The sequence below is a fragment of the Arachis ipaensis genome, chromosome B2, assembly GCF_059453495.1.
Source record: "Arachis ipaensis isolate K30076 ecotype BB chromosome B2, ASM5945349v1, whole genome shotgun sequence".
NCBI lineage: Eukaryota > Viridiplantae > Streptophyta > Magnoliopsida > Fabales > Fabaceae > Arachis > Arachis ipaensis.
The window spans coordinates 36,176,055-36,182,997 of record NC_142437.1 but is presented as its reverse complement, the minus strand read 5'-3'; the positions used below and the strand labels follow the sequence as shown (position 1 = coordinate 36,182,997).

Here is a 6,943-nt window from a genome sequence, read left to right as displayed (position 1 = left end):
AACTGGCCAAAATGTCCTGGCATCACAACACCAAACTTAAAGCTTGCTTGTCCCTAAGCAAGTACTGGAACAAGAGAATGATGAATGGAATGCCAATAGAAATGAGTCATTCTTGTGGAGGTCATGTCCCTGGTTTTATGGTGGTTTCATGCATAGCAACTTATGTTCATTCCTGGCTTTCAGACCTTTATCATGTACTAGAATACTCACTGTGATTGCATCCCATGAGACTTTTATTCATTGATCCTTTTGTTGTCATTTCAGGGCTTATTTGTGTTCTTAAGCTAAGTGCTCTGTAAGGGGGCAACTCTTTAAAATAAGCTTTCAGCCAACACTCCCGAACCAGTTGGTTCAAGGTGCTAGGTGTTGAAGAACCTCTAAGGACTTACTTCCTCAAGTCTTTCCCCCATACATACACACCACAGGCACATGGTTTGTTTATTTTCTTTCTTGAGACCTTGGTGTCCAGCACCTCTTTGGGTTACTAAATGCTCTGTAGTGGGGGTTACTCTTGATAGTGGACTTTCAGCTGATAATCCTGAGTTAGTTAACCCAAGTTACCAAGTGATAAGGCACCCCTAAGAGCTTATTCATCCAAGTAAATCCCTCACACAGGAACACCATAGACACATGCTTCAAGATTAAAACCATTGGTTCCTAGCCTTATTGCTTACTCTTTTTCTTTTATTTTTCCACTTTCAATTTTATTTTCCCTTTTTTCTTATTAGGATCTTGTTATTTAGTTATTCTCATGGGGTATGTTCAAGGCATAGTATTCATGACAGATAGTTGTCCTCCTACCTTGTGGTTGAACCAACTTAGCTAACTTATGATCACACCATAAACTCATGAACTTACTCCGTAGTATGAACTCCACTCTGGTCTTTTGAAACACTCATTCTCTTTTTCATTTGATTTAAAGGAACAAGCATACAAGTAAGCAAAGTGATGATGCAGTGACATAAAGACTAGCAAGCATAGAACTCTTCAACACAAAACTTAAAAGATAGAATTTAAAAAGTTTAAACTATCATGGAAGCATGTTCTATTTCATACAAGATCTTCCTTATTTAAAGCATGGAAAAAGATGGACCAAAGAAGGAACTCCACCACCTTTTACTCGTGTGGTTGCCCATGCTCTCTTCCTTGTTTGTCCTCTTTGTGTCCTCTTGCATTTCCTCGCATCCGTGCCAATCTTGCTTGCTTCCAATCCTCAAGTTCCTTCCTTACTGATTCATGACTCTCTTCCACCTTTTGTCTTTCTTCTCGTGCTAATTCATCCCTCATTTCTTCGTACCTTGTAATTCCTGGATGCAATATAGACAGCTGTCCTACTAAGTAACCGAGCCTGGCTTGAGTGTTTATATGATGCCCAGTCTCGCTCAGGTAAACTCCTTCTGTGAATGCTCTTTGCTCGTCCATTAGTTCTGCCTATTCTATTTGTCTTCAATACATCTCATGTATGTGTGCACCTTGATGTGCTTGGATGTTGATTAGCCTCTGGATGGATTCTTGTTGTTCATTTTGCCTTTGTTCCATCCTGTGGAATGTTTCACTCCATTGTTGTCCTTGACTCAGTTGTTGCTCCATCATTTGCTTTTGCCACTCCCCTTGTTGAGTTATCCATCTTGAGAGTGATTCCTCTTGCTGCCCCATCATCTGTAGTTGAAGCTCTTTCTGTGCTCCTTGGCTTTCCAAATATTGTCAAGATAGGCCATCAATGGCTTCCTGCAGTTGGTGCATATCCAAGGTGACTGGTGCTTGCCCTTCTAAGACTTGTCCTTCTACTACTTGAGAGGCTGGCCTCTTCCTTTGCTTCCGTTGAGGCAGGGGGGATGCGGTAGCATGCATTCATCGGACGGTTATTGGAATGCCCTCTTTTATCCACACGGGGTCCTCATCTTCAAACACCACCCCAGCTTTCTTGCACAGTCGATAAATAGTGCTGGGGTACCCTAACGTTCCTCTTGAGTCGCTTTTCTCTGCCATTTTTCTAATGCCTTCGGCTATGAGTTCATGAACCTTGATCTCTCCTCCTTTGAGTATACAGCGCACCATTGTGGCTCTCTTGTGATTCACCTCCGAGTTGTTCCCTGCTGGGAGGATGGACCTCCTTACAATTTTGAATCACCCTTTTGCTTCCGGGGTGAGATCTGCTCTCTTGATGAACCTTGGTCTCCTATCCGCATATCTTTCCCAGTCAGCTCCTGGTACACAAATGTCTTGCACAATCTGGTCATGATTGGGGTTGTTGTCCATTCTTGAATGATAACTCTCTTCTTCAAACGGTATGGACCGTAGCTTTAATGCCCTCATGACACTCATGGGACCGAAATCCACAATCTTTCCTCTCACAAAGCTCGTATACGACTCGTCCACCTTATCATATCGGACCGCATTTGCATAAAATTCTCTTACAAGATTTGCATTCACCTTAATGACCGGATCAGTGAGGAGCTCCCATCTTCTCTTTTCTACCTTCTTTGTGATTTCGGGGCACTCAGTTTTCCTGACTTGAAATCCCAGCTCATAGATGATCTCCTTATCCATCATCCACCCGTATTGCAATGCATGGTGCAAGCTTCTAAATCTCTTTTCATCATACGGGTGTTGCTCTATAGGTTCCTTTCCCTGCCTTCTTTTAGAGCTCGAAGATGCCATGAATGAGAGTTAATGTGTGAAGGTGGTAAGGGTGTGGAGACTTTTTGTTGTTTAGGGTTGATTGTAATGAAGGGAATGAGGGAGAATGTTTCTAATGGGGTGTGAGGTGCTGGGTTTTGAAAGGAAGATGTGTGAAGAGTGGGCGTGGAGTGTGAAGGTGGGATACGGAACAAAGGTCACTTATATAGAGGGGTTGTGAGTGAATGGAAGGTGTAGATTAACGGAGTGGTTGCTTGATGGACGGTTAGGGTTGTGCATGGAGAAAGGACAAGGATTATCACTTTATGATGGGGATTGCTCGGTCTTCAAGGGTCCCATTCTTTTCTATGTTGCATGGCAACATTTTCCAATGCGTTCCCTTTTGAGAACAAGTGTGTAGTCCCTCTTCATGAAGTGGCCGAACCTTCCTCATTTCATTGTCCAATCAATCCCTTTCAATGCTCCTTTCCTTTTTCCTATAAAAATAAGAAAAATTAATATCATACAAATTCAAATTTTACGGCTAGAATAATAAAGAAAAAGGATTGGATTGTTTATTCATGAACACCAACTAACTAACTAATTGTGTATCCTTATATGCATATTCGTGGCACCCTGGGGTGACACCAAACGTAGTTTGGAGCACTGTGATGAAAAGTTTTGTTCAAAGCCTCAAGACTAGCATGCTCTGAGTTGCGCTCATGCTTTCTTGGCATGCTTTGAACACCAAACTTGTTCTTCACTATATACTGCATAATAAGGATCTCACTAAGTGTCTGTCAAGTTTGGGTTGGAGTCCATGAATATTGACTTATTCACTATTTTCTAAAAGCATATAAAACACGGGTTGCCTCCCATGAAGCGTTTCTTTAGCGTCACTAGCTTGACGTTTCGCCTTCATTAGGGAGGTTGATAATGTTTCAAGTCTTCTCCTCTGGCTGTGGACCTATATCCATTGGTTGTATCAATGATCTCTACATGTTCCAAGGAGAGAACTCTGTTGATAGTGAAGACCTTAGGTAACTGAGATGGTACAGTGGGGAGATCAGGGGGGATATCTGGGAAGTAAGCTGAGATCACTTTATCCCCTGGAGAGAAGTCTTCTGTAGGGATCTTCTTGTTCCTCCACCTCCTTGGTACCTTCTTCTTTGTTCCTTTTGATGTTCCCTTGCTCTTTGTGACTTCTTCTTCTAAGGAAATTTTGTTGTTGTCTTCACATGTCTCTGGTGGTTTAGGTTCCTCTAGCTTTTCCTTGAGCTGTGACAATTGCTTATTTCCTTGTTCATCAACCAAGGGCTTTCCCAGATGGGCTGGTTGTGCTTCAGTGCTTGCTTCCTCTTTCAGTATCTCATTATGATCTTTGCTTGGTTCTTTGTTCTCTTGGTCTGCTTCTTGTGAGAGTTTGAAGACATTAAAGCTGAGTCGTTCATCATGGATCCTCAATATTAGCTCTCCTCGCACCACATCTATGAGTGCTCTGGCTGTAGCTAGGAATGGTCTTCCCAATATGATTGGGTGAGTGTGACTCTCTTCTATGTCCAGGATGACAAAGTCTGTGGGAAGAAAGTATTTTCCAACCTTTACCAACACATTTTCCACCACTCCTATTGCTTGTTTTTGAGTTTTGTCTGCTAGCCTGATGACTACATCTGTGGGCATTATCTCATTGATCTGCAGCCTCTTCACCAGGGATAAGGGCATTAAGTTGATGCTTGCTCCCAAATCGCAGAGTGCTCTATCAAACATTGTTTCTCCTATGGCATAGGGGATGTGAAAACTCCCTGGGTCTTTTCTTTTTGTAGGCAACTCTGGTTGAATGAGGGCGCTACACTCCTTGTTCATCACTATAGTTTGGCCTCCCTTGAGTGAGCTTTTCCTGGGAAGCAGTTCCTTCATATACTTGATGTATGCAGGCATTTGTTGGATGGTCTTGATGAATGGTATGTTGACATGCAAAGATGCAAACAAGTCAAGGAATCTTGAGTATATTCTCTTCTCAACAGCACCATTGAGTAGTTGGGGAAAGGGTGCATAAAGTCTCAGCAGCTCCTGTTGTGAGATTTCTGGTTCTTGGTGATCTTTTTCCTCCTTCTTTGTTGAGGTGTCTCCAGGTTGTTCTGCCGACTTGTTTGGCTTGTCCTCAGTCTCCTTATCACTTATAGCGACTATCTTGCAATCTTCCCATCTTACTTTCTTTGTTTCACCTCTCAGATTCTTCTCTGTGTCACTTGGGAATCCATCTGTAGGTTTGGGAATCTGCTCAGAGAGATACCCCACTTGGGATTCCAACCTCTTGATTGTGTCTCCCTGGTTCTTGAAATTGGCTCGCACTTCCTCCTTGAATGCCTTGTTATTTTGAATCTCTTTGCCTATGCCTTCAAGTAGATTCTCAATCCTTGAGAGTCTGTCATCAAATGATGGTAGATTGGGATTAGAGGTGGAAGGATGAGGAGGGTTATTTTGGCCTTGGTAAAGGTGTTGAGAGGGTTGGTTATGTGGGTGCTGATATGGTCTAGATGCGAAATGTTGGTGGGCTGCATTATTGTTGGGATTTGAATGTCTTTGATCTAGGCCTGGGTCTTGTTGATTTCCCCACCCGAAGTTTGGGTGATTCCTCCATCCAGGGTTATAGGTCTTAGAGTATAGATCATGGTTTTGCCTAGGTGAATTCCCAATGTAGTTGGCTTGCTCCTGACTATCCTCTACTTCTTCATTCACTCCTTCTTGGGTTGTTGATGAAGTGGTGATTGCTGCTACTTGGTTCCTCTCCATCTTCTTGGTGAGGTCAACCAGTTGCTTGGTAATGAGCTTGTTTTGGGCGAGCAGAGCATCTACATTATTTAGCTCCATTACTCCTCTAGTGTTGCCTCTTTCAGAAGCATAGAAATAGTCATTCTCTGCTACTGTTTCAATGACATCTATGGCTTCCTCAATGGTCTTCTTCTTGTTCAAAGATTCTCCGGATGAATGGTCTACAGCCTTCTTTGATTCATATGACAAGCCTTCATAGAAGATGTGCAGCTGCACCCATTCGTTGAACATGTCAGGTGGACACCTCCTTGTCAGGTCCTTAAACCTCTCCCATGCTTCATAAAGAGTCTCACCATCTTGTTGCCTGAAAGTTTGGACCTCAGCTCTCAGCCTATTGATTCGTTGAGGAGGGTAGAATCTTGCTAAGAATTTGTTCACCACATCTTCCCAAGTTGTCAAGCTCTCTTTCGAGAAAGACTCCAGCCACTTGGCTGCCTTATCCTTGAGTGAGAATGGAAATAAGAGCAATCTATAGGCGTCAGGATGAACACCATTAGACTTCACTGTGTCACAAATTCTCAGGAAGGTGGTTAGATGTTGATTGGGGTCTTCTTGGATACTTCCTCCGAACAAACAGTTGTTCTGAACAAGGGTGATGAGCTGTGGTTTTAGTTCAAAATTGTTGGCATGGATGGTTGGCTTTTGAATGCTACTTCCACAGCTTCCTAGGTTTGGATTGATGTAAGAGCCTAAAACTCTTCTATCCTCCCCAGCAAGATTTGCTCGACCTCCTCCGCCATGGTTGTGAGCCTCTTCTTCACGATGGTTTTCCATGTTTTCTTCCATATTTGGTTCGAAGTATTCTTCAAAGTATTCCTCCTCTTCCTCAGCACCAACTACACATTTTTCTCTTGCTTCCCTCCTTAATCTAAGGAAGGTCCTCTCAGGTTCAAAATCAAAGGAAGTTGAAGCCTCGCTTCTTCTCCCTGTCATACAACCAACAAGGCACAAGCAAGGAAAATAAATGCAGAAAGTATTCTGTTAGAATTACTGTTAGTGTGAGTGATGCAATATATCAAACAGTTAGTGGGTTAGTGAACTGAATTGTAAATAACAAAGAAAAAATGAAAATGTAGGGGGAAGGGAAGAAATTAACTAGAACTGAAAGTAAATTACTCAAACAGAAAATTAAATCAAACAAAATAAAAAAAACTTAATCTAGTTATCCTCCAATTTAATCATTGTTGATGCACAATCAATCCCCGGCAACGGCGCCATAAACTTGATGCACGGAAAACTTGTCTCGTAACAAATTTCCTTCGGCAAGTGTACCGAATTCGTCGTCAAGTAAAAACTCACAATAGAGTGAGGTCGAATCCCACAGAGATTGATTAATCAAGCAACTTTGGTTAGAGGAATGTTCTAGTTGAGCAAATCAGAATTTGAGTTGAGAATTGCAGAAAATAAAATGGCGGGAAGGTAAATAACAGAAAAAGTAAATGCTAGAAATAAAGAGCTGAAAGTAAATGACGGAAAGTAAATTGCAGAATTG

General features: G+C 42.2%; 1 non-coding gene across 1 annotated transcript; it reads left to right on the top strand.

Annotated features, from left to right (window-relative positions):
- Positions 1-5,680: 5,680 nt before the first annotated feature.
- LOC148573592 (small nucleolar RNA R71) lies at positions 5,681-5,784 on the top strand. Its single transcript, XR_015905979.1, has one exon. It is a non-coding gene; the product is annotated as a small nucleolar RNA R71 (small nucleolar RNA).
- Positions 5,785-6,943: the final 1,159 nt, after the last annotated feature.